The sequence below is a fragment of the Pipra filicauda genome, unplaced genomic scaffold (assembly GCF_003945595.2).
Source record: "Pipra filicauda isolate LSUMZ 115617 unplaced genomic scaffold, ASM394559v2 scaffold1_size10287979_pilon, whole genome shotgun sequence".
In the NCBI taxonomy this organism is placed as follows: domain Eukaryota; kingdom Metazoa; phylum Chordata; class Aves; order Passeriformes; family Pipridae; genus Pipra; species Pipra filicauda.
Window position 1 is genome coordinate 45,081 of NW_024104310.1, and position 26,515 is coordinate 71,595.

At 36.8% G+C, this 26,515-nt stretch overlaps 1 long non-coding RNA gene across 1 annotated transcript in view; it reads left to right on the forward strand.

Moving 5' to 3' along the window:
- Window positions 1-22,711, forward strand: part of LOC114004194 — a 49,198-nt gene extending 26,487 nt beyond the window's left edge. The window contains exons 2-3 of the long non-coding RNA XR_005563344.1: window positions 18,705-18,825; window positions 19,276-22,711. This is a non-coding gene — a long non-coding RNA (uncharacterized LOC114004194). The remainder of the gene's footprint in view (window positions 1-18,704; window positions 18,826-19,275) is intronic.
- Window positions 22,712-26,515: the final 3,804 nt, after the last annotated feature.

Genomic DNA, 26,515 nt, shown 5'->3' on the forward strand with positions numbered 1-26,515 from the left:
GCAAAGTGGAAAGTCAAATAAGTTATGAATCATGCTGGGTTTCTTACCTTCCTCCACAGATGAATATGCTGTATATATCTATATATACCAGAAGCTACTTTCCATTTCCTTCTGTGTTTTTTACAGAAAGGCAGGATTAGAGGCAAATCAGATTGTGTGTGCAGACACAGGCACAAATGTGAGTTTGTGAATATATGTATATATACACATATATATATGTGTATGCCTATGTGTGTAGATATATGTCTGTGTTCATGTAGTGTGTACTCACGTACACACATTTTATATGCCTGTATATGTTTGCATGTTTTCCAGCGCTCTGACTGCCTGTAGGAAGAAGTGGATTAACATGTGATTTCCCTGTACATTCCTCTTGTGCTCATTTTGCCTTGGATTATCCAAGTCCCTCAGGATAGTAATGAGACAGAAAAGCTCCGTATTTGGAATAGTTTTGTCAGCATTGTCTGGAACAGAGCTCTAAATGAATGGAAGGGGACAACACTCTCCTCTGTTCAGGTGCATAAGGTGGGCACTAGAACGGGTGATGCCCCGACTGGCCCTGAAGGGGTTTTTTGGCTCCTTTTTTTGGGAGATAGACAGCCCCCAGCTGTCTGGCTCCACAAATGTGGGGGAAAACACCACTGGAAAAGGGGTGAGTGGTTCATTTTGAAAGACATAATTGATAAAGTTAGGGATTAGGTTGCCCCACCCATGATGAAATCTAAGCGCAAAAGTTTAGCTGAAAACTGTAGGTTTATTCATCTATTTGTAGTTGGTATTTCTTAGAATTAAGTGATTGCAATACAGGGTTTTTTGTTTAATTTTTTATTTGGTTAATATATACAGTCAAGGTTATTCAAGCTCAGTGATGAGTTTCATTAAATAGAAGTGAATGAAGGGTTAATACCTCATCCTTGCAGTTTGGAATGACATTTGAGCATGAAAAGCAAGTTTCATTTAAATGTGAACCTTTTCAAATTATATTTTCTGTGAACTGGTGCCAACTCGATTACAGAAACTGCTTTTGTACTGATCTGGTTAGTAAGCTGCCTGTTTGTTTTAAATCTAATACAAATGCTTAAATTTAGTGACATGCATATATTGTATATATTCATTTGCTTTAAGTATTGGGGATTTTGTCATTCTTAAATAGTCTGTTCTGGGAAATATTGTTAGAAAATTAAAAATGACCTTTACTTAAGAACTCTTTAGAAGGGTTACACACAGACAGAATATGCAAAACTGAATTAATATTTTTAATAAGCTGAAGGATCTTACTGTTGGCCCCTACAAAGGACTAAACTTTATTTAGTCTCTCCTCTTTATATCTCTAGAGTAATGGGAAATAGCTGAACTGGTAATGAGCGTCAAAGTCACCATAAAAATTCTGATATCTATTCCCCTACGTGAAGGATCAGTGATTCTGTGGCTTGCTCATTCCGAGTTTGGTAAGTTGTATAGTCCTCATGATGTTCATTTCTGCTGCTGTGGGTCACATTCAGAGAGACACTGGCAGTGGAGCAGCTGGATGGCATCTGGATGTGGTAAGAGCTCACCTAGCAATGCCATGCCAGGTGACATTTGTGTGTTCACCACAGGAAAAAAATGACCTCTCTACACAGTCTTGTCAGGAAACAAAAAGGATGAGGGTATCATTCACATGGAATTAAAAAAAAAGGCTTCATAAAAAAAGAAGGCATAGGAACTTCAGTCTTGCTTTCAAACCCTTTCTAAAGGAAGCAAAGAAATACTTTTAAATAAAATAAATAATTAAAAACCCCTTTGTTATTTCTCAGTAACAAATACATCAATAACCTATAACTAAGTCAGGCTTAGTTGTCTTATGCCTTCCAGTGTATAAAGAATATTAAAAATATTTGGGCTTCCAAAAGCCATGGGTCCTGAAAATCTTCTGTTTCACTCTGGAGCTGACAAGACTCAGAATTCTCATCAAGAAAATTGTATACGGTTATGTCTTACATAGGAGTTCCCTGAATTGTGAATTGCTTTTCCTGAAAATACTAATTGTTGAAAATGTGTGATATGAGATGAGGGTGGTCTTTGAGTAATCATTGCATAGATGTGATGGAAAGACATAAGGACATCCTGTATTCCTTACTTCAGCCTACCATTGCTGTGATTGTACCAGTAAATGGGTGTAGAAATAGCTTTTCTTGAACTTTGTCAGCTAAATGCAAATATGGCACAAAATCTTTTCTCCAAAGGGTTAGGTTCATATTTCTGTGAACTGCTTAACTCCAATTTCCTTGTTCAGAATTTCTTTGCTAGAAATAAAGTGGATTCCATCAACAAGCTGAGATATAAATCTTGAATGACTGAGGCCTTTGGGAACTGGTTGGAATAGTAGATTGAATGTCATCTGTGTATGCAAAGTTGACAGAATCTGTCAATCTTCAGGAAAGCTTTGAGGTGTGTGTGTGTTTATATACCTGTGTGTCTAAGGTGACTGTGCTGGGACAGTCCTTAGCTTAAGTGACAGCATATTTGGATCATTAATCTGACCCCTCATTCTATCAGATTTCAAGGCAATTGATGGAATGTTCCTTTTGAAAAGAGCTGGAGTAGTTTAAATATCTTGGGAGCCACTACTCCCATGCAGAAAGCATTTGCTTCCATAAAACAGTCATCTGGGTGTGCCTTCACGAACTGCAATGCCCAAATCTTCATTTTCTTTACACCTTTTTAACTTAATTTGACTGCACTGGTGCAGATAAGCACTTCTGACTTTCCATTTTGCCAGCTGAGTTTTGTGGGTTTTAACTTCCAGCTCAGACGTGGTTACGCCCAGCTGTAAGTGATAGCACTGCTAGTCCCTCTTGTGTGCCTGGGAAAAAGGTGTCTATCTGCGTCCTGAGTAAATATGGGAATCAGAGATGTTGTGGCAGGGAACACCTACCTGATCAAAACTTTAACTCCTTTTCTCTCTCTTCATCCCTAGCTGTGCCATCTGACCTGAGCCAGCCAGCTTCCCTTATCCCTGATTTTCTGATGGCTTGTTGCCATTTGAATTCACCTAGTGATTGATTATATTATGTTAGAGTGATGGATAGTTGTAGGTAGGTGAAAAGCATGTAGATATTTGTTACTGCTTTCATAGTTAGCATCCAAGGACAGGCTTCTGCAACCTTCCCTGGAGCCCCTGCAAGGGCTTCTCTGAGAACTGATGAAGGAGCTCCCTCCTTCCAAAGGAGAATATTTGCAGGGGAACTTCCTCATTCTCCAAATAAAAATAAATTTTTTTAAAAAAAAGCAAATAAATAGATTTTATATTATTAACTTTATCTTCTTCACCAGGTTTATTTTGAAGTAACATTTCTCTGTAATTCGACTCCCTCAATATATTGTGGTTTATCACTCTCAAGAGAATGACTTAATTCATTGCAGCTTTTAACATTGAATTTCTCACACAAAGGAGATGTCAAATGTATTGTCTTTTCTGTGTTATGTTATTTAGCTTTATGAATAAGTCGAAAGGTAGAATGATCATCTTTGGTACCCTAGAACAGAAGAAGAGCTCACAAAGAAAGAAATAGAAAAGTAGATAATTTTCAAATTTTTTTGCATTGCTAACAATTCGTAATATATTAATGACAATCCTCAGATGCACCACTGTCCTTAAACTTCAGGCTTGCATGTACTTATAATTCCAGAGCACATCAAACGACTATTAGAGTGCAGTTTAATATCTGAACATTAGCACAAGAACAGGAATCTTGTGGATTCTAGAGGAAAATCCTGATTCATTCACTACATCTCAGCTCAACAACTCATACTATCCCTCAGATACTGAAGAGTTTCCCACAGCTAGTAGACAGCAAACCCAGACAGAACTCCACAGACATTGACCATTTATTTCATTGCAAAGTTAGCTTCTGTAGTTTAAATTGGCATTGATTTGAACCAACCTGACAAAATTTGCAGTGAAGTAAACTATGGATTTTCATCTCTGCAGCTTCTAAGCTTGTCTGTAAAAAGAGGGCAGGTGGGAAAGAGTAACTCTTCTGGAATTAGTCTTTTTCTGTGAGATGGTTGGATCTAAACTGTCCCATGGGAGTGTGTCAAGATCTTGCTCTCCCAGAGGCTGAGTGAGCTCGTGGGCCCTTACACTCAAGTGTCTGCTCCACAGAGAGTGTCCCTCATTTTAGACCTGCCTCCAAAAATCTGACACATATACTGGAACAGAAAGTGAACCAAAATGTTGTTGTATATAATTTCCAAAAAGGAGTATTTTTATGTTTAAATTTTCATTCTGAATGTACATTCTTAAAATTATTAAGAATCGTAAAGTTTTTGCAAGCATTTTGGGTGCAAGGAGCAAGTATCATACTTAATTGCTTGGGTTTTGCTTTTTATGTAGCCCAGAAAATACATTACTGATTGCTTTCTAACCACCTATTTTTAGTGTTCAGTATCTGACTTGCTAAAGACAAAGGTAAAAAGTCTTAATGAATTTGCTGAATGCCACCACCTTTTTAGGCTGTATGGAAACAATAAGATCTGTTAAGAAAAGGGTATTTTTGTACAACTTTTCAACCATTTTAAGAAATAGTGAAAGAAAATAATCAGCTTCTAAATTAGAGCAAATATTTGAAACAAGATTCATAACTTGGATTTCACTATTGCTCAGTTACACAAAGCACCTAAAAATTTAATACTAAGGATTAACATTCTTAAAGGATTAAGTTAACAATATAAAGCATCTTACCTGAAGGATATCAAACATCTAAAAAAAATTGCTAATAGGTAAATCAGAGAACTGGCTGTTCTCTAACCTAGTCTGTTGGTATTCTCGAAGGAGGCAATCATTATGTAATCATTTTCTTGAGGCAGACAGCATCATCAACCACTTTTTTATGAATTTTATGACATGCTAATTTCCCATCTGTCCCAAGTAATATAGACTCCACACTTTAGTTCATTCACCATAGTTTAACAGCAAAATTGCAAGAACTAAATGTCTGTTCAGTCCTTCTGAAGGTTAGGTATAGATGAAAATGTTCATGTCGTTTGGATTGGATGGATCATTCTCTCTCAAACATATCTCTAGCATTTGTTATCTATTCCTTCATGTTGACAGTCATCAACAAAAAAGCACTTTCTTGTTCTGGAAATCCAGGCCCAGACGCTTACAGGATTTGTAATACTTATCCTTAGCAACTTCAGCAGGTGCAAACAGATGGCTGACATTTCTGTTAGGCCATAAAACGCAGAATACTACTGTCCTGCTATGCCTAACTGGAATCAATTAAGGATGAAGCAGGATATCAGGCTATGAATCACAAGTCATTTGTTTCCTGTAAATTGCATAGTTTGTTGGGTTTTTTTTTTTTAATGCTTCATTTCATGGAAGCCCCAGGGGTGGCAGGAAAAGCAGCAAAAGAGGGAGGTAAGTACATACACGAAGCAGTTTGAACTTAAATTGCAAAGTGAGCTTCCCTGAGAAGAAAAATCTCTGAGAACAAAGCTAGTTTTGGAGGTTATTGCCATATACCACCTCTGACGTCATGTTGCTCCCCGTTTGACCTCCTGAACTCCTTTCTAAAATGTGCTGGATCTATTACTTATGCTGTGCTTATATTGCTATACCAGGACCAAACCAAGTAATGATAAACTTTCTTGAATTATCTTTCTGAGCTTGATCCTTTCACTAAAAGTCTAAAAATAGTTGTATCAGGACAACTAATGCATGCAGAAATCTGCAGCAGAAGTAGCTTCAAGGGACATTTAAGAGCTTTTTAGCTAGCTTTGGGGACTCAGAGCCTAATATTTAGACAGAATGAAATTGCTGTAAACAGAGGCAACTGAGTGGAAAAAGGACAGAGGGCAGAAAAAACTTTGAATGTGAAATGAAAAATTAAAACAAAGAGGAAAAGATTATTAAGAATGAAAAAATACCTCCGTTTTTCTTCCTAGTTATGATTTGTATAGTGAAATGTAAGAGGAAGGTGTAAATACGATAATAGACATTTCATTTCACATCATGCTCCTGTTTTATGTCTTCAGTTTTCTCTGAGTCAATCACAGCCCTTTGCTAATTACTGCCACAACAGTGAATAAATGGCAAAGAGAAATAAGCAACATTTGTGTTAGGGTGAGTGTAGTGACATTATCTCAAAAGAATGAGTTGATGTGGCAATGTTTTAAATATGAGCTGGCAACTGCTAGTGAGCTTGCACTGCCTGATTTTAACCTTTAATTGAGAATGCTGTGAATAAAGATTAACTTCCTTTACTTAATATTTATTTTTTCAGTGCCTTCAAATTGGAGCTGTCATCATTAATGTTTTGAAAAGTGCTTCAGTTTTCCAGGGCTTTCTGTAGGTTCCTGTTTGTCACATGATTCACTCTTCCAGTGTGAAAGAATGGAAGATCAATGGAGGCCTTTTTTCACATTACCTGAACAAGGAGGATTTCATAGTCTAGGAAATTCAGGATAAAACAAAAATTCACAGATGTTCATATTCAAAGACTATTGACATACCTTTCAGACAGCTGTGGGATACCTCAGGCTCTGACTTCTGTTAGTTAACCTCCAAAATATAAGTCAGGAGAAGAACACACTGAATACAGAGGAAGTGATCAAATCCATAGAAGTTTGTGCTGAGCACAAGTGTTCAGATCTATATTTGCCAACGTTCCTGTAAAGCAAAGAAATTCTACTAAATGTTCTCACTTGCTTTCTCCACTCCCACCCTTCCTGTGCCTCAAACCACAGGATTTATGGAGCTTGGGAAGTGCATCTGTGATGTAAAAACCATAAGTTTAATGGCTGACCGAATCTTTGCAACCTAAAAGAGCAGCTCAGCCCTATAAATGTAACAGATCAGAGCTCTCTAGTTTTCTCAGTATCCCTTTAATAATCCTGTATTAACTCCAATTTGCCATTCACTGGTGTAGGGTATAGAAGCCTGATTTGCCACCCACCCACTTATTCATTGACATAAGTATTATAATTTTCAGGTTAATTGTTAAATGTCATTGTTTTTCCCTAACTGCCATGGCTACCCAAGAGAGTAATGTTTAAAATTTTTATATTCAACAGGGAAAATGTTAAAAATGAGCAAAAAACCAGATTTGTTCGGAGAATCTTTTTGTTTTGAGACAAAGGGAAAAATCAGTTATTTACACAAGCAAGGAATGTTTGCTTTCCCATGATTTCCTTACAAAATAAATAAAATATGACAAATAAAAGTGAGTCTGTATAAGCAACTTGTTCAAGTCAATATTCAGAGAGAAAAAAATCATGTTTTATGGTGTGTGTGAATTGATGTCAGTTAAAACCAAGGACTCTTTGCATATTCCCAAGTAGGAACACCACATATGGTCTCAGTATATAGCTTCCATGCTGTTAAAAAAATAATCCAACTTTTTTCTATCATCTTTTTTTAGGATAAAAAAGATAGTAAACTGTTGAAGTTACATTTGTCAAAGCTTAATTCGATGTTGGAAGCACACAATGAAAACATAAAATGAGTTGCAAAGAATACATATAGAGACTGATAGTCTGCCTCTCATGAATGCTTTCAAATATGTATTTCCATTTACTTTCTCCAAAGTTAGAAAAAGAATAAAAATAAAGCAATTAATTGTTATTAGGTGGGCAGCTTTTGCAATGGAATTTGGAAGTAATTTTTGTGATGGAACTGGCAAGATACACACCTGAGATGACCGGAAGACACTGGGGAGTTTTGAAGGAAAGTTATATAAACATGAAGTAAGGATAAAAGAGGGGAAAAGAAAATGAAGATAAAAAGAATCTAAATACTGGAGGGCAAGGTAAACAGAAAGCAAATTTATTGCTGGGTACTCTATTACCAACGAAGGACCCAAATAATATAATCAGAGTGAGTTTTCTTTTGTAAAACCAAAAGAAAATATCAATTTAAATTTGTCTCTGGCAGAGGAAACACGCTTGTGAGACAGAGGGTTTTCTCCATCACTCATTTTTGAATAGCAGCATTCAAATAGATGGGAAATGTAATAGGACAAGGTGTCTTATTTGTGAGTTCCTCTAGAGAAGAGTCATATTCTGCAGAGAAAATGCTACTTTACATTCCCCTGGTGGAGGTAACATTTAACTTTCCAAAAAGAGACCACGGGATATTCACAGAAAGCATTCATAGAATGTCCCTAAGCATGTGCCTTTTTCGTATCTGTGCTTCTGCCTTTGGGGGTTTTGGTTTCTGTTGTTCATGTGCAATCTCAGTTTGCTTCTTTACTATGTTAAGGTTGATGGCGTTGTTATACCACCTTCCTTGGGTATTTGCTGCACCTTTTAGTGGTAACACAGTGAATAGAAATATAATTCTGACAATAATTAGCTGAGAATGTGTGCATCATTGGAGAGACAAGGGAATGTGTTTCCTGAAAATTTGTCAATGAAAGTGATTTTTAAAGCTCTGTCATGATTTAAATACTGAAAAGGTAGCTGGGACATCTGAACATTTCAGAAAGTGAGAGAGCTGTGTTAAAAAAAAGGCTAGTTAGAGTGGCTAAGAATCAGCCTGGTGGGTACAGCAGACTGGAGGGATTTCCTGAGGGTCATTTCAACACTTTGACAGTGCATACACTGCGCTCTAGAGGTATTGTCAGAGTCAGAAAGCTCCTAAAGCAACTCTTTGCTACAGATAAGTACATAATAAGCTACTGTCCATGAGATGTGTTCAAATTGTGACAAAAAGCACAATGATGTGATATTTATATTCTATTTTCACAAGAGAGAGTGAAGATATTTATGAATGATTACTAAGTCGAATACTCATAAAAGTTCTCACAAAAGGCTTCTAATTTCTCAAGACTTGCCACAAAGTAGGGATGGATATAATCAAGAAATTAAAGAATGCCACATCCCTCCAGAGTGAGAGAAAGGTAGTAAGCTGAAAGCTGAATTGGGCTGTCCATGGGGAGCACACTGCCTGTCTCTCTTGAAAGTGGAAGTGGCTCTCATGGGCATCCTGGTTCTTTGGGAGTCAGCTTGACTACGTGCTGGACACTTATCCAAGTGCTACTTTGATTGAGATTACTAAATGCTCGAGACTTGTAATCTCAAACATGAAGTTGCAGAAACTGTGACATAAATCTGGTGAAAGAACAATAAATTTCTGATGTGAATCACAGATTTAAATTCTACCGATACTGTAGGAAAAAAGGATATTTAAATGGTACTTGGGAGATAGAAAACTCTCAGGTGTCTGCAAATGTGTTAGGGAGAAAGAAGAGAGCTAAAGAGGAGGGAAAAGATCATTCTGGATATTGGTGATGATTGAAGGAAAGAAAGGAAAGAAAGCAAGACTGAAGGCTAAATCAAAGAGAGATTAACAATCCAAAACTTAACTAGCCACAGATGAGTACAGCAGATCGGGTGAATAGAGGAGAAATTAGAAGACAACAACAGAGACTGAAAAAAAGTGTTTGATGTCACTGACAGCAAAAAAAAGGCTGAGATCCTGACGTGCAGAAAAGCGAGTGCCAGAGAGATGAAAGAATTCAGTGAAGCACATGAAAATAAAAACCTGTTAAAAGGCATTTGTTCGAAATGTAAAAGAGAACTATCTCCAGTAAAACTCAACCATCTTCACTCAAAATTAAAAGCTGAAAGCACTGAAAAGCAGCAAGTCCAAGTAATGCGCTAGTAATATTTCCTAAGTGAGTGGAGAGGTTGTTTCTGACTCCATTGAAATTTGGCAATGGACACTTGATTTTTGTGTACAGTCCACAAAAAGGATTCTTTTACTTGACGTGTTCAGCTGAATAGATCTATGATTTTTCCTCTTTTAGGAAAACTTATTGTATTGCACAGTATAAAATTATACAAAAAATAAGAATTAAGACAAGAATATATGTAACAAAATACGAAAACATGAGTAAGAATTCAAGGTAGTGTATATTCAGTTTAGCTTTCATCACACTAGTGAAAAAGACAGGGAGAAGAATAATGTTAGATGTGGGAAAGGAGACATGAACAGGTTGAAACCAGACAGCTAGATCGACCATAAGCAATTCATAGCTGTATGAGCTACCTTAGATAGGATAAAACAACCTTAATTAAAAGTAACTACATTTACTTTGGATTTATAGCTAGTAAATTAGTAATATATGCTAATATGCTAATATGTGTGCTAATATATACTAATATGCTACCATTCAAATAGCAGCTCATTCACCTTGCTATCTTCAGCTAAATGTCATCCTTTGCTTTAATACTTTCTTGTCACATATTACTGTATCAGACACTGCAATAATACCCAAATGTTTGGTAGATTCTGTATTCTATCAATGTAGAATTTCTGTGTTCTTACATGTTTCTGTTTGGGGTTTTTTTGCCTTTTCATGTACAATGATAACTTCATGATAAATTCAATCTACATTCATGTGCAATGATAAATTCATTCTCAATCTACTCTGATGATTTCCATTTTTTAAATAGACGTTAGGCTTACAGGCTGCTATTCCCAGCATCTTTAGGTCCCTTTCTGAACATCAGCACTACTGCTGAGATTCTTCAGTGGCAGGGTAGATTTGTTTGAGATACTCATCACTGGACCTGCAGTCCTATGCACCAGTTCTCTCAGAATTGTTGGCTTGAGATTTTCCTGTTCCTTTACCTCAGTACATTCAACTACTTACATTATTGTTCTTTTTATCATGGTAATTTCCATTTCCATAACTTTGTTCCCACTGTCTCTTGTGCTCTCGTCCCTAGCTCAGTTGCACACACTGAAAACTGAGGCAACATATTCATTCATTTCAAGAGTACACAAACCTCTCTGCACAGATCCTGACAGTGGAAGGTCCAGTGTTATGTTATCCCTCTTTGCCTCTTACAGTCTTTCACAACATTAGCTTCCAATAAATTCTCCACCATCACTTTGTGCTTTAATTTTTCTATTCAGGCACACAGTTCAGTACTCCACTTTGTTGGAACTCATCTTCCAACATGTCTCTGGTACTCTAACTCTGTTACTTGCAGCCTGACGCATTTCACTGTTAATTGTTTCATCATTTTGCTCCCTAGTTACCTGTGACTTATATAAAAACTTTACTAACTTGTTTATATTATGGCAGTTTTTCTCTCTCTGTTTCATTAATATGTTTTCTAACTTTCAGTGATGACATACGTGCCATTTTCTATGGCAAAGGAAAATAACAGGAATTTGGGGGGGACACATAGCTTTGCTAGTCAGTTTGGGTTAATCTTTTGTCAGCCTCCAGTTTCTCTAGCTCAGTTTTGTGGAAGTTGAATCCACATGATTTCTGCTGTCAACTCTTTGGAGCAGGTGATTTGATTTCCCGTATGATTTCTGCTAAGATGTTTTTAACAGATTTTTTTTTTCCCTTCAGCATAAGAAGAATTATCTACTGGTTTCTGTTAATGCTCATTTTCAAATTATGGACTGCATTTTGATTCAATCTGTGCCAAACTATGTTTATTTGATATGAAATAATATTTTGCACTTTGGTAGTATCTTCTGCTTGAGCAAGTTAACTTGCTTTACAAATATTAATTAAGCTTCCCAAAGCCCTTTATGATTGAAAAAATGTAAATTATTTAAGGTAGCACATGGGTTAAAGCAGACAGATAGAGAAGCCACAGAAGAGCTGCCTCTAAAACTCAGTTCTCTGATTTAGCTGCAAGAAGTTATTTGCTCTCTGGTTTAACTTGGCATAGCTGGGTTAATGTCCCTCAGTCCACACCACTGTCAGTGCTTGGGTTATCAGCTGAGGGGAATTTCATATTAAAGGATTTATGTGTAAATTATTTCTGTAGGGTTTGTTAAGCTTTCTCTTAAGATCAGATTTATTCATTATCCATATCTGAGTGCTCCTGTCTTTATTAGATGGTTTTGTCCTCGCTCCTAGGAAACAGTACCAGAACCTGGAGGTTTCCAAGGTCTCTGGATGTACAGATTTGAGCTGTAAATGCATAAAGGAAAAATCTTCACCTCATAGTTATAATCTAGAAACCATTCTTAAAAAAAAATAAGGTTCTAGAGGAAATTATAAAATTTGGATAACCCACACATGGAATTCTGCAAATGATTCAAATGAGCAAACTGTCTGCTGCATGTAACAGTTTTCTCCTCCCTTTCCACATACAAGGCTCTGCTCCTCTGAACTGGCAGATAAAAAACCAAGCAAACCTTTGTGAATCCATAGCCCTGTTCTTGAGCATCTTCTCATGATGAAAAGCTTTTACTTCTTGAATGCTTAATTATCCAATTGAAAGTCTGTATAAGCCAAAATAATAGATTGCAGACATTCATGGCAGGTGAGTGTTTGTGTTCTTCTTTTCATTGATTTTTTTTTCATGTAAAAGTGATAAAGTCGATATAGTAAAAATATACCTGTGATGACATATCCTGGAATGAAAAACAAAACCAAGTTAAGAGCAAAATAAAAATCTCATCATGCTGATGGAACTGTACACCAGGTAAAACACATTAATGTACTTTGAAGATTATGCTAGGACTCAGAATATGCTTTCCCTCTGAGAATAAGAGGGGGAAATGTCAGTCATGTAATTTTTTCAAAGATATATGTAAAGGATTTTGGTCTATGAAAAATTTAGATGAGAGCACCTAGTGAGCTTTATTACCTTCAGATTTATGCAGATGGTGAGTGGGTTTATTTCAGAGTGAAGACTTATATGCCAAAAATTCTCATACATCCTGGTTTTGGCACTTAGGAGCTTTTTTAGGATATGGCTCTTATGGCAGTAATATAAAAGTCTTGCTCATGTTGCATCTCAAACTACTGCACTGGGCTTTTACCTCTTTTCTGCTTTGTACATAATGTGAGCAATTTCACTCATTCAGTGGTATTTTGCTGTGCTTTCCTGTTTCTGGATATTTACCTTCCACCATTTGTGGTCTCAATTAAGACCACTGTTTGTGCTCTTAATGAATTTAGATCAAATTTTTTGAAGTGAGGTGCTGCTCACCGTGAGTAGGAGCATCACAAAATGGTTCATGTGGTGCATAAGTCATCAGAATATTTTGAAAAATCAAGAAAGTAGTTCCATGGTTATGCAAAAAAAAAAAAAAACAAACTGCATAGAAATGTTTTGCATCTCTGAATTGTTTTTCTTACTAAGGAGTCACCTTTTGCCTATTTATGAATTTTTGTTTTGCTCTCAGGCATTTATTTTTCTCCGTTCTAGTCCAGTTGTTTGGGAAATAATTTCACAAGGTTTTCTGCAGAAGAATAATTAGTAAGAAATGCATTAAGAGATTACATATGGAATATACAGACATTTTCGACCCATGTTTAAGTTTTTTGTGTCTCTCAGAGCGTGTCACCTATATCTGATTAAGGAGGTTTATTTGTCTCACATCTTGTGTCCCCTACTATACTGACTTCACTGTGTAGTTAGGGGGTGATCTACTCTGCTGATAATCAGTGGAGAAAGAAGGCTGCATACTGAGAATTAGTTTCCTCTTCAGATTTGTCATTTAGCAGAAGATGGATTTATTATTGACAGCCTTTTGGTAACACTAGAATAGAAAAATAGATGTCTATGCTTCATTGCTTTGTCTTTAATACCTCTTCAGAATCTCTGTAATGTATTCCAGTATTATATATACTTGGTGGTATATTTCTTTAAGCATCTATTTACTGGCATTTTTGACCTCAGTACTTCCATTTTATGGTTGTTGTTATATAGATACAGAAGAGATTTGTCCTTTCGGTTTGTGGATGGAATTGGTGAGGATCATCCAGAAGTCCGTAGCATCAATAATACAGTCACATCCCCATAAAGCACAGTATTGTTTTCTTCAGAGTGTCATAATTTGGATACATTTAGATAATAATGTATTTGCTCATCCTGAAGTATAAAAATAATAAATACTGTGAAATCTTAAGATGAGAGTCTGTGAACCTGAAAATAAAAAGAGAGGCTTTGTTTTACATATGGTATATTTCTGTTGTTTGGATGGTTTTCCAGATAACCATCTGTAACAGAGAAAAGATGGCAAGCAAACTGATTTCTCATATTTGGTTGCCAAGATTCATTAATATCTGCTTAGTATGGCACGTTGCCTAATCAGAGGCTGGTTGGACTCTCCATCACAGGTTTCAAATAATGTGTTAAGAGCCTGCCTTTGGGCAGGCCCTTTGGCATCAATCTAACAAATTTCTGCACATATGATTCAACTCTGTGTAGAACTGTACCTGCTAAAAAGAAAGAAAGAAAGAAAAATTAAAACAAGGAAGCAGGTGAGGAAAAGGGAAAGGACTAACAAGACAATGTAAGTGAACACAAAGCCAGTTCTGACTGCCAGCAAAAGCATAGTGCCTCCAGTCAGGAGAAATCTAGGGAGATTATTTGGGCTAGAATACAAAAGTGTGGGTAACAGGGGATAATAAACAACAGCACCAGGAGAAACCCAAATCAATCACCTGAAATTAGGGCACATGTTACCCAGTAAACTTAGTAAGTGAATAAGGTACTCCAGATGCTTTATCCAAACTCTGCTAAAGTCGGTGTCAAGTTTCCCCAGTAATTTCAGGAGACTTCATGTTCCCTAATACCTTCTATACAGAAAGAATCTATCTTTGTATAGTTGTATCTAAGAAGAACAAACTCTCAACAGCATCAGTAAAATTCAAGGGATCTAGCAAAGACCAAAAATACAAATAATAGTAAAGATCTAATATAAAAATAAGTCTTATTAACTTTATCAACCTACTTTATTGACTTTATTAACCAAATAAATATACTGATCTGTACATAATTGTATATTATTATACTTGTATAATGCTTTCTTCATTTTTTTACTTAGATTGTAGCCCATTTTAATAAATCTCCTCTCCAGTTGTCTGTTTGTAGAGATCTCCTTGATCTTCTTAAGGAGATTAATCAACTGAAATTGGTATGGCCTCTGTGAGAGATATTTGATAATAATTACTATTTCTGTAGTTATTTTTGCCTCATATAATAGTATGTAATTCCTGTTACATACTAATAAAGAGTGCTATATTAGCACTATTTTGATATTATGATTGGAAAATAATTATGTGCATCCTTTCAATTAAAGTGATTATTTTGTTTTGCTGGGGGGAGTATTCAGCAGAAAATACAAAATGAAGGCTGGATGGGAAAAAAGACTGGAAATTCTCAACTCTGCATTCTGAAGATGTAAAATCCAAATGGAAACATACTATAGTTTGAAAGACTTTCTATAATGTTTACTATGTCTTATTTTCTTTTAGTTTATCCCAAACAGCCTTCAGAACTGATGCAAAAAGTCACATATTTTCATTTAAGGGGACTGATTCCTTATGATTGTGCTGCAACAATTCCTATATTGCTTTTCCAACAATTTCACCCCTGACTTGTGCAAGAATCAGAATTGATAATATACAATGGATTATCAAAGAGGTAAAGAGGCAGTGAGGCATCTCAGCTTTCAGGGATGGCTTTATGCTTTCAGAAAAACCTAAGCTTTTTATCATCCTTGGGATCTCACAACAGCACTAATAACAACAACAAAGCAACAAAAACTCTAACCTGACCAACCACATAAGGGCAGTTTTTTCCTTCTTAGTGGCTTGAAAGCACCACCTTTGACACCTTTTGTCACCTTTTGACATCACTGAAGCAATTAAAAATTGCCATCTGTCAATATTTGATGGTTTACTCCTTTTGATCACTCCTCAAGTGCAGATGATTGTCTCTGACCTTCAACATCCATTCCTTTCATATCCATTCCAGTGCTTAAGAACACTGCTGTACTTAGCCTGTCCTAACACTTAAAACTATACTTCGCTTGTAGTAAACAATGATGAAAAATCACTAAAGCAATCCTTTTGTTCACTGCAGTGACATTTCCTCTAATTAAATTTTCATCTCTGAAGGTATTTGGGCCTCTCTAGTCCATCTGGGATATGTTTGCCCTGAGCATTGCCTCAGGCCAAATGTATTTTTGTTGATACGCTGAACAGCATGCTGTCCTCAGTGACTGTGGGTATTCCCCACTGGTGGTTTATTTAGAAGATTATTTTACCAGTTTCAAAGTACTTTTTCTGAAGTCTTTTTTTTTTCCTTTTTTTTTTTCCTGAAGAGAAGCGAGCGCTGAGTGCCCCCCCGATGCCCTCTCCTCTGGAAATCCCTGTGATGTTGTGTTTATTTCAAGGCATCTTTTCAACAGGCTGTATGTTGGCATAGGATGTGACAGAAGGGACCACGCTTCCACAGAGGTCAAGAGCCACTTGAGGGACTTTCTCTTCATAATATTTTTCTGTGGTTTGAGCATCAGCCTCAATTAAACTGATTAGGGTGACTGATTTAGGAAGGGAATTCTGTCTTGTGATACAAAGAACAATAGAATTTTACGTGAGGCTTTGCAAGCATCATTTTATTACTCCATGGTAGGACAAGCGTGGCAGTAAAAACTGCTTTGCATCTTTTTTTAAAACTCCTATGTCACCTCTCCCACCATGTCTCAGCAGCCAAATTGCAAAGGGTCATTTTTGCACACATGCTGAAGCTACTACAGCAAAAGATGGAGTTTATTGACTTTAAAACAGAAAGGTGTGGATCACTGCAAAATGTAATGGAAGTTTTCTTATTTCCAGTTGGATAATAGAGGCCAATGGGATAAGTGTTTCCATATTGGTTGTGCATCTAATTCTTTTGAGATAATAGAGTCTCATCCTAAATAGAAGACTGCATGAGTTCTTTTAGTGTAATTTTTGATTTGACTGTACTACAGCTCTGATATAATTTAGGAATATCATATTTCAGTAAAAGTTGAGGTTTCATTTTCAAGGAAATCTGATTATTCAGTAATTAACATTCCAAAACAATTTTATCATACTGACAGACCTGGGCAAAGGTAGCAGCCTTCATTACCAGAAACTATCACTTTGCAAATTACTTCTCAAACTTTTTAAAAACCTAGGCAGTCTCTTTTTCTTTTTCCTCAAACTTTTACACTGAAATAAATGCAAGGGCAACTTACTGAAAGAAAGGAAAGGACATGGAGAAAATAGGAACAAGCCACCTGTGGATTATTGACATTTCTGTAGTTAAAATTCAATAATTCTAAATAAAATCATGCTGTTTGGAAAGCAAAATTATGGCTTTCAAAGTTGCATAGTTTGACTTTTCCTTGCTTTTTACGTCAAAACCAGTAACTCGTAAGGAGTTGCTTTATTTACAAGGTTAAAAATATTGGGATATCACAATGGCAGTAATAAGTCATTTAATAGACAGTGAATGGCTTGCTTGTCCCGGTTGGATTGCATCTGTTTTATGAGGTGTATTGTCATTTCCACTTCTGCAAACAGAGTGACAAAATGGGATATAGAAGTGTCAAATTGGAACAATGATGGTGTTTTATGTCAATTTTGCACAGATGCAAATGAAACAAAGAAAAAAACAAGGATAGTAGATAGTGGAATCTGAATTATTCTGATTTCACCCTTTGCTTTTGGGCTACAAAGCTCAATTCTCTATGAAAACTGTATAAATGCAGAATTTTTCTTAGGATATCATACTCTGGATTGACCTTAAAATGAAATAAAAATCTGGCAATGGCAGGCAGACCCCTTGACTGACCAGACTTATGCCAAAAAGCTTAAAGAGCTTGGGATATTTGGTGTGGAAGAAAAAACCTTACTTCTAAGGGAATGCTATGAAATTATTGCAATGACTGCCTTGGTAGCTTTGGATAAATACTCTTAAGGGTTCAAATACCATCTCATTAAGTTCTGAGAAGCTCTATGTTATCTATTAGGCTTTTCTAAAACTTTACATAAATCTCTGATTGCACTTTCTATCTCTGAAATGCTCAGTTATGCAAGGGGTGGTGAAATGACATTGTAGAATATGTACAGCTATTTATTGGTCCTGGAACTTTTTCCTTTTGAGAGTTTTGTATAGCTCAAGGTACTCCTACTAAACAAGAAAAAGCCATTTTTATTACTGCATTTGCTCATTTTCTTCTTAAAAGTGCATTACTATGTATAGACTTTCATTCCATACTTGGTAACTACTGTTTTACCCATCCTACATGACATAACTAACTCATGAATGACAAATCTGAAGGAAAGTGGGTCTGAAGCCCTTTTTTCCTTCCTTTTTGAACCTGAAAAGGACAAAGTTTTTCTTCTGCATATATGGAAATGGACACAGCACAACTCCAGCATTAGGCAGGAAAGGAACAGCTGCAAGAGCAATATAAACCCAGGCTGCATTATGAACTTATTTGAACTTTAAAGAATAGCTGTAGCTGTATCTCACAAGTAAAAACTATCTGTCAGCACTGTTAAGTTTAATATTTTATCTGGGGAGTTCAACCTACCTTTTAGGTATCAAGGGAGCTGTCTGTACTGACAACAAGAACCCTCCAGTTCCCTAACCAGAGCCCAAGCTCCTGTCTCTTTGCTTATAAGTAAATTTACTGTGAAAAACAAAAAAAGAGTTCTTAATAGTTCTTAATGCCTTTCTAGCAGTAATTTTTTAAGCCATGTAATTTCATTTTGAGGCAAAAATATTTGCTCAGAAAAAAAAATGTCAAAATATTTGTTCAGAAAAAAAATAATGTCAAACCTGAACACTTGCATAAAAAGCAAAGATAAAGTATTTTATGACTGTTTTAAGCTAAATGTTCCATTCAGGCAATTTCACCACCTCTTATAAAGGACTCTTCTAGTAATGTTGCCAATTTGATTTTTTAGGAAAGCCTTGAGGAAATCCAAGCACCTGAGGAATCTACGTAAGGAAGATACCTCATCCTTCTGGAAACTTGTTAAAAAGGACTAAGAGAAAGGCCTTTTTTACTGACTTAGCACAGCCCAGGTAGGAATGCACCTGGCACTGGATGCAGACAACAGCTGTCTCACCAGCATCCATAATCTGTACTGGTGGCTTCCTGGCTGTACCTGTGTGCCCTGAATGCAAAAAGCATCTGTTTCACATTTATTCATTTACTCAGATGGCATTATCTACATTACTTGCTACCTTTGGACACAAGACTCTCATTTATAATTCATAGTACACAGATGCTTACAGAGAGTAGAAGCTTTGGCTACATTACCTGTCACTCTTAGTATATTTTGTATTCATGGTGGGTAAATATACAAGTATAAAGCTGCCATATTGTGTATGACTATCTATAATGCATTAGCAAACAGTTGTTTGATCATTTATACTGTCATTCTTTGTGGCTGAAATGATGTTAGAATGAAAAATGAAACAAACTGTGGGTTCACTTTCCCTAATTTTCTTTTTCTCTCTCTTTCTGTGCAGTGCCCAGTACTTTCCAAGTTTTTTGGAAAATGAAGGTGATTTTGTCTCATTTTGTTCCTCTTGCTCTTCTCTTTGTATGATTATCATTCAGGACTCGGTCAGCTATTCAATAAGTTCACCAGTGCAGCTGGCTTCAGAAGAAGATGTTTCCTATTCTTTGCGTTCATAGGCTCATAAATCCAGCCTGCTGAGAATATTAAAAGGAGAAAAATATTCAGGCAGGAATAAAGCATATCAGAAAGAGAGAGTGAATGTAACTGGGGAAACATTTACTCAAAATTACATATTAAGCAATTTGCTCTTTAATACTGAAGGAATATATAGAGAAAATATATTAACTGTACTTACCAAGAGCCCTCTGAATCCATCAAATGCTGTTAAAACTAGCCATTTTTGAACAAGAAGAACATTCTGTATACCATGTATTGTTTTCAAAAGTTATTTTTAGTGCAGTAAATATTAAAGAATGTCATTGTCCCTTGCATGAGCTCTCACTCATTTTTCAGGAAGCTTTGCCAGAGATGCTTGACTTAAGAACCCATTAAAATGAAAATGTACTCAGGAACCTTGCAGGAACAGTGCTTGAAGACATGGGTGCCAAGCATGCTTGGCAGCCTGGAAAGCTTACAGAGCTCTCTGAACAGGAATGCCATCACATTAAAGAATTAGCATAGCCCCAGGCACCGGTCTTTTTTTTTTTTTTTCCAGTAGATGTGAATGACATTTTGTATCTGAGGCAGTGTTTAAAATATTCCTTACTCGCACATAAGTTTTTTATGACTACATTAAAAAGCAAAAGGTTGGTTTGTTCCTGTTGACATTTGTTCCTATTCCTCTCTCTCACTGGGCACTACATCTCAAATAAAGCTTTGATGTTCATCTCGCCTTCCACAGCTTTCTCACTCTCTCCAAATATTACTACTGCCTCCTGCTCAGACTTCTTCTGCTAGGCAGAATCTGTTCTGTCATTCTTCCTAAAGTCTACCAGATGCCACAAATTCAGTAAACTCCCACAAAAATCCCTGAAAGTCTTTTACCTTCTCAGTAGTGCCTCCAAGTTCACTCTTTGAAAATGTAGAGAAAATATATTAATAAATACAGAAAGAATCTGAATATCAGTATTGAGGAGCCTAAAATGAACTTCTCTTTTCACTGACCCTAGTCTATGAGAATTGAAGTTGGGGAAAATTGGAGAAATAATCACTCAGCAGCCTCATCAATCAAACCAGCAGCTTAGGCTGCTAATTATTCCCTGGTGCAGATACCTGAGAATTGAGAATTACAAATATGTGGCTATTCTGACCACTCACCAAGGAAACTCAGGTTATTGATTCCACTACGTGAAAATAATCCACCTAACTCTCAGTTTCTTTCTCTTGGGAAATCTTCTTGCATAAGGTTCTCTGACAAAGAACATTTAACCAAAAAAATATAGTTGCTGATGGCTAAGCTTCATATTATCCTAATGGACTCCATTTTGCCAATTGCTTTCTGTACAGAAAAATAAAACAAAAATAAAACTTGTCTTTTCTCCCCATTAGTCAAATTCTCTGAGTAGAAGCAGCTCATACCTTTGTTCATTAGGCTGCACACAGCCTGAAAGGCTGGGTCGGGAGGCTGCAGTTGTTTCTGGTTTCCTACATCCATGTGATACTATTTGAAATTGCTCCATCCATCAGGCTGCTGCAGATTGTTCTTTCAGTCTGCATTAATCACAGTGGACTAATCTCACTGCACTGATGGTGTGTACATGGGACAAGAACAGTCATGACCTGAGTTTGGTGGCTTGTTTCTCAATGAAAATCAGCACAAGTAGTGCCTGAACTCTCCAGTGTCTGGGGATGGTTACTCTTAAGTGTTTTACAGAGACACGCCACGGGAAGAAGAAGGTATCCTGTTTCCATGTAAGAGCTTCCAACAGTTTGTCCCTGACAAATTCCAGATATAGATTTCCATTTTAGAGACTGTGAACAGCTAAGAACAGAGAGAGCGAATTAGGTCAAAGAGCTGCTAAGACATTTTGAAGTGAGATCTCAAAAAGCATGATATTTAGCCTAGCTTGGTAATTTCATGTAGGGGTCAAATACTATCTCTATGACTTCCCACCCACAATTCAAAGTTTTGTTTAATTTCTATGTTATATTTCAGGAAGTACTGCCAATTTTTTACCAAACTGTGTTCCAATTTTCAGCAACTGCATTTAGATTTCTGGAGCTTATTGTTAAGTGACTTTGGAAAGTTTGTATCAATGTTATTAGCATTATTTATCTTTTAAAGCATGACTTCACTGCTAGTCCCTAAAAATATCTGTGCTAGAGGTATTTTTTACCCTTGATTGCAATGGACGCCTGTTGAAAACTCTGAATCTGGTAACAAAACTTTCATGGCACAGAGCCTGAGAATCCTCAAACATCACTGCAGTCTTCAGCTTAAATCCATAAACACTCAGTATAGACAGTTACAACAGATTTTCACACTTTCATAAAAAAGCGCAGTGCACAATTTTGATATTTTTTTTAGAAAAGTCCTCATTGCCTCACTGTTCTAAGGCCACTTTGGTACAAGGATTTGTTATCTTGGCTGACAAATGCACTGAAGCCTATAAGAATCTCCTTTTTTTGCTCTAACAGGCAAATTCCCTGTTTTCTGAGAATCCTTTCTAGGAAGGCAGTGCTGAATGTGTATCAGACTTGAAAAGAAAGCCTATCTATGCTGCCATTTTCGCTTTTTATTTTTCTGATTTGGAACTCAGCTCACATCCAGCCCGAAGAAGCAGTTCTGCGTGTGGAAAATGCTGCAGCTGGTTTCCTCCAGTGCTTCCCATATTCATAGCGAGGGAGGCAGTGGTGGGCTTACACAAGATTGGCTTAAATGGGAAATCAATACTGGTTCCTCAGTTCCTACAAAAGAGCTGAACTGGGCTGGATTGGCTCCAAGCAGAAAAAAAGGAGTTAAGTGGAAAAAACTGGCTGCCAGTGGGATAGGTACTCTGCTGCATACGAGGCTGTTTGGGTCTCTGCCACTGAACCCATCACAAGAAGTCTGAGATAACCTGGCTTACCTCCTACCATCTGGTTTTCAATGAATGATAAATACTGGAAAAATAAAAGTTGGAGGCTTTTTTTCCCTAGGCATATATTAGCTTATAAATACATAAATGTTTCTGTTCAGCATCAGTAGAATTTGTACCTGATACTGTACTAACCAGTTACAAAAGGGGTTGAAAACTTGTTCTGCAGATGAAAAGTGAAATCATTGGTGTGATTCCTTGTTCTACAGCTAAGGAGAAACATGTGATCTAATTAGCAATTCCATCAGACGTTGCTCGGTGATTGGAACTTAGTTTCGCAGGGTCTCACTTGACAAGACTTTCCATTTAATCTCTTGTATTTAAATTTTCTATGAAATAAATCTCAATAAAATTCACATTTCTGAAATCTCTGCCTGTTTGCCATTTTATTTAATTGAACTTAAAAGAAAAACCAACAGTGATAGTGAAAACACTGTAATAACTTAATTGTTGTGTTTTGCTGGATGGTCAGTCCATCAGTTTGTTTATTCTTTAACCTCTGCTAGTGCTGTGCTGAATTCAGAGACATAGGTTATGAACTGCCATTTCTGTCATTATTTAACAACACAACAAAAATGGGAGAAGGATGTTTTTACTGAAGATCCTTCCTGCATTGAAGTCAGATTCCTGGGGAACCTGCTGTTCCCCAAAAAGTCCCACAGCCAGAGAAGCAAAGGGTGAATCTTACAGGGGAAACAGAGAAGGTACAAAAATTTCTTTTTATTTCGAAACCCATCACCAAGAATGAGTACTTTTGCACTGGGTAAGTAACACAGGATATCTCCAGTCACATGTAATAAATACTGCCTTCCTCAAGTAACTAATAAGTGGGTTTAGATCTGTACTAAGCCTTCTTTTTTCTTAATGTCCACCACTACTAGAGAGCGAAGTCATGCCGTGATAAATGCAACAGGTGTAGTAATGACTGTGCAGACTTTCTTTCCTCTTCGATGGCTGATAATAAAACTCTGTGTTCTGTAATCACAAAGCTTTTTTTTTTTTCAAATTGTAGTGTGTCACCTACATAATGTGTCCTTTGAAATATGTTTTTATTCTACCACAATGATAATCGAAGATCATGGGAAGTTTTTTCTCCCCTCTGCCTTCAGGATCCAGTTCACTCTTTGTCAGCCAAGCATTTTCCTCTTTCCTTTCTTGTTACAGTCTACCTCAAAAGCACTGAACAGTGATACCCAGTATTTTTTTGGTCCTGGTGCCTGGTTTCACTTATTGTTCTGAATCAGTAGCTATTGTTACTTCAAGCCACTTCAGCTATTCCTGCATTTCTTCACGTTTTTTTAGTGGTTTGAAGAGATGTTTGAAAGAGTACTATAAAGTGAAGTCTCAAGGCTTCATGTGATCCAGTTTCTAGTAAGTGAATCTTTAAGAACTTCACAACTGCATGTGTTTGCCAGAGCTCTTAGTATAATCATGTCTTTCCATTTTGCATATTTAGCAAATTTTTGCATTGATTATTACAAAGATAAGTATAGAGAGGAAATTTGGTTAGTTTTGCACATGTACCCAAGCCTGCTCCCAGTTGCCATCTGCAGATCATTTACTCCTGTGTTGCTGCACCTGGCTCTATGTAGATTGCAAGGATCTCAGACTACATCAAAATTCACTGTTTTAGAAATACTTGAGTTGTTGAAAGTAAGGTCTTAGTTGAGCTCTTCAGGTTCTAGTTTGCTATAATGTTTTAACAATGTAACCCTTTTGCTGGCATATCCAAAGATTTCATTTTTATTTAAAAGTATCAGGAAATTAGTATCAATGAAATCTCTAAAAATAAAAAGTCTCAGATAATATTAAGCTAAACCTAATGGACACTGGCTGGTGTGCAAGAGGAATTATGTTACACAGGCTTCTATCCGAAACTCATTTGCTTTCCATTCTAGTCCAGTTCCGTGGCTGCCTACTTAGAGGACTGAGGTAGGTTTCTGATTCCCTAACTTTCTTTATCTCCTTTACATCTAGCCTGAAGGAGCCAAATGTTTACTTTACCAGAAACTTCCCACACTTGAAAGCTTGCTTGTTTGCTTCCTTTCTTTCTTTCTAGATTTTCTTTGTGAAGCCAAAGCTTCTTGAGTGTGTAGCAAAAAAAATCAGATTGTCCTTAATTCTGAGAATCAAAGGCTTCCCTGGCTCACGGCTGACAAACCAGCTGGGCTTCCTCAGTGTTTTGCCTCACAAAGAAATTTAAGGGGATTTATTTTCAAGGAGGAGTAAAGCAAAATGAAGCAAATATACCTGGAAGTACAGAAGTAGGTTTGTATTTTGGGAAGAGCAGACAAGTCTTGTCTGCTAAGGACAAGAACAGAGACATGATCTGAAATGTCCTTAGCACAAACTTTACCACATTTCAGGGTAAAGGTCAGGATACACTCTGCTCAGTTATACTAATTTCACAAGTACATGCACACACCTTAAATCTCTAGCATTTCAATGACTGAAAAAGCAAGAAGGGACATAAACAGAAAAAAAATTGAGTAAATCTGAATATAAATCAAAATTTTGAAAAGACCAAAAAGTATTTTTATATTTTAGGCAGCAGAATACATTCAGTCATCAAAGAGAATAAGAAAAGGTAAAGAAAAAAAACCCACACTAAATAAAAAATATTCCTAGAATAAAAAGAGAGAAATAAACAATGACAAGAATAATGACACAAAATGATAAAGACCTTGTGAAATTTCATACCATACTTATTACTTATAGATTGTATTTGCCACTTTCATATACTATGATGAGAGAAGCCATAGATGAAGATATAGCTTATAATCAGAGCACAAATGATTGCCGCCAACTTTTAGGATGGGGAAAATAACACAAATGGTAGAGGAAAAAATTCATATAATATTGAAAGCTGAACCGTTGTTACTGCCTTAATATAGTATGTAATGGAAGACTGTGATCTGACCCATGGGGTAGTGACTGGTACCTTTGGAAGGAGATAATGTGTTAGTAACATGGAGATTAAATTATTAATTTTCATTAAAGATAGATGAACCAGAATGGGAAGTTCAGGGAACGTGGACCCAAACTGCTCTCTGTGAATCTGGTCCTAGGTCCTACAAGTCTCCCAGTGAGCAAGCTGCACAGCACAGAGGCTTTGAAATTTTGATGCAATAGAATTTGCCTATTACAAATCTGACTAATTTGTGTGTGTGTCAAGGTGTGAAAGACTGCAGTCAGTCTTTGTGGAAAGATTTTCCTTTTTGTATTCAGCAAAGTGCTATAAACATTTTTCTATTAGACCACTGTTCTGTAAACATTTTTGTCACCGTGACTGGATTCTGCAGAGCATCCTGGAAGGCGCTCTCTGTCTGCAAAACATGCCTTCTGTTGGATTGGAAGATTCACACTGTGGGTATAAACGGAGCTGTTCTTTATTCCTCCATTTCTCTCTCACTGCCATTAGTTGTGATCCTGTTCATAACAGTTGCTGTTCAAGGCTTTGCGATATCTCTGCCATTAAGTTTTTTGGAAATTGCAGGTCATGGAAACGCTTGTTCTGAGTTTCCATGGTCTATATCGCAAAGAACTGTGAGACTAAAAGACAATGTCTGGTGGGGGAGAGAAGTCAAGGGGAACAGGCCCCTCAGGGCAGTGGTCACAGCACCAAGCCTGGCAGAGTTCATGAAGCTTTTGGATGATACTCTCAGACACATGGTGTGACTCTTGGGGATGGTCCTGTGCAGGGCTGGATTTGATGATCTTTGTGGATCCCTTCCAACTCAGTGTATTCAGTGAGTCTGTAAAAATATAGGAATGTTTTTCTTTGCTCTACTGATCCACACACAGAACAAGTGTACCCGTAACTACTGGAATCAATCTGAGTGGCTTTGACTGATTAGATCTGTGCCATTTTGACTTTTTCTATGTTTAAAATGTAAGCTCTTGTACAGTTTCCATAAATACTGCAAAACCAGCCCATCAGATGGAAACTTTCATTCCATTTATGAAGGATTTGATTATTTTGCTTTATAAATCCACCTCAGTTTCTAAACCTATCTGAGCAACAGATATGAAGACCCACTGATGTTCACTTTAACAAACTACATCTCAACTATAATTCTTAATCAGTGCTTTACCTTCTAGCCCTCACTCTGTGCCAGCAGTGGCCCTCAGTGTGGGGCCCTGACTACCAATTAGGGAACAAGAAACATA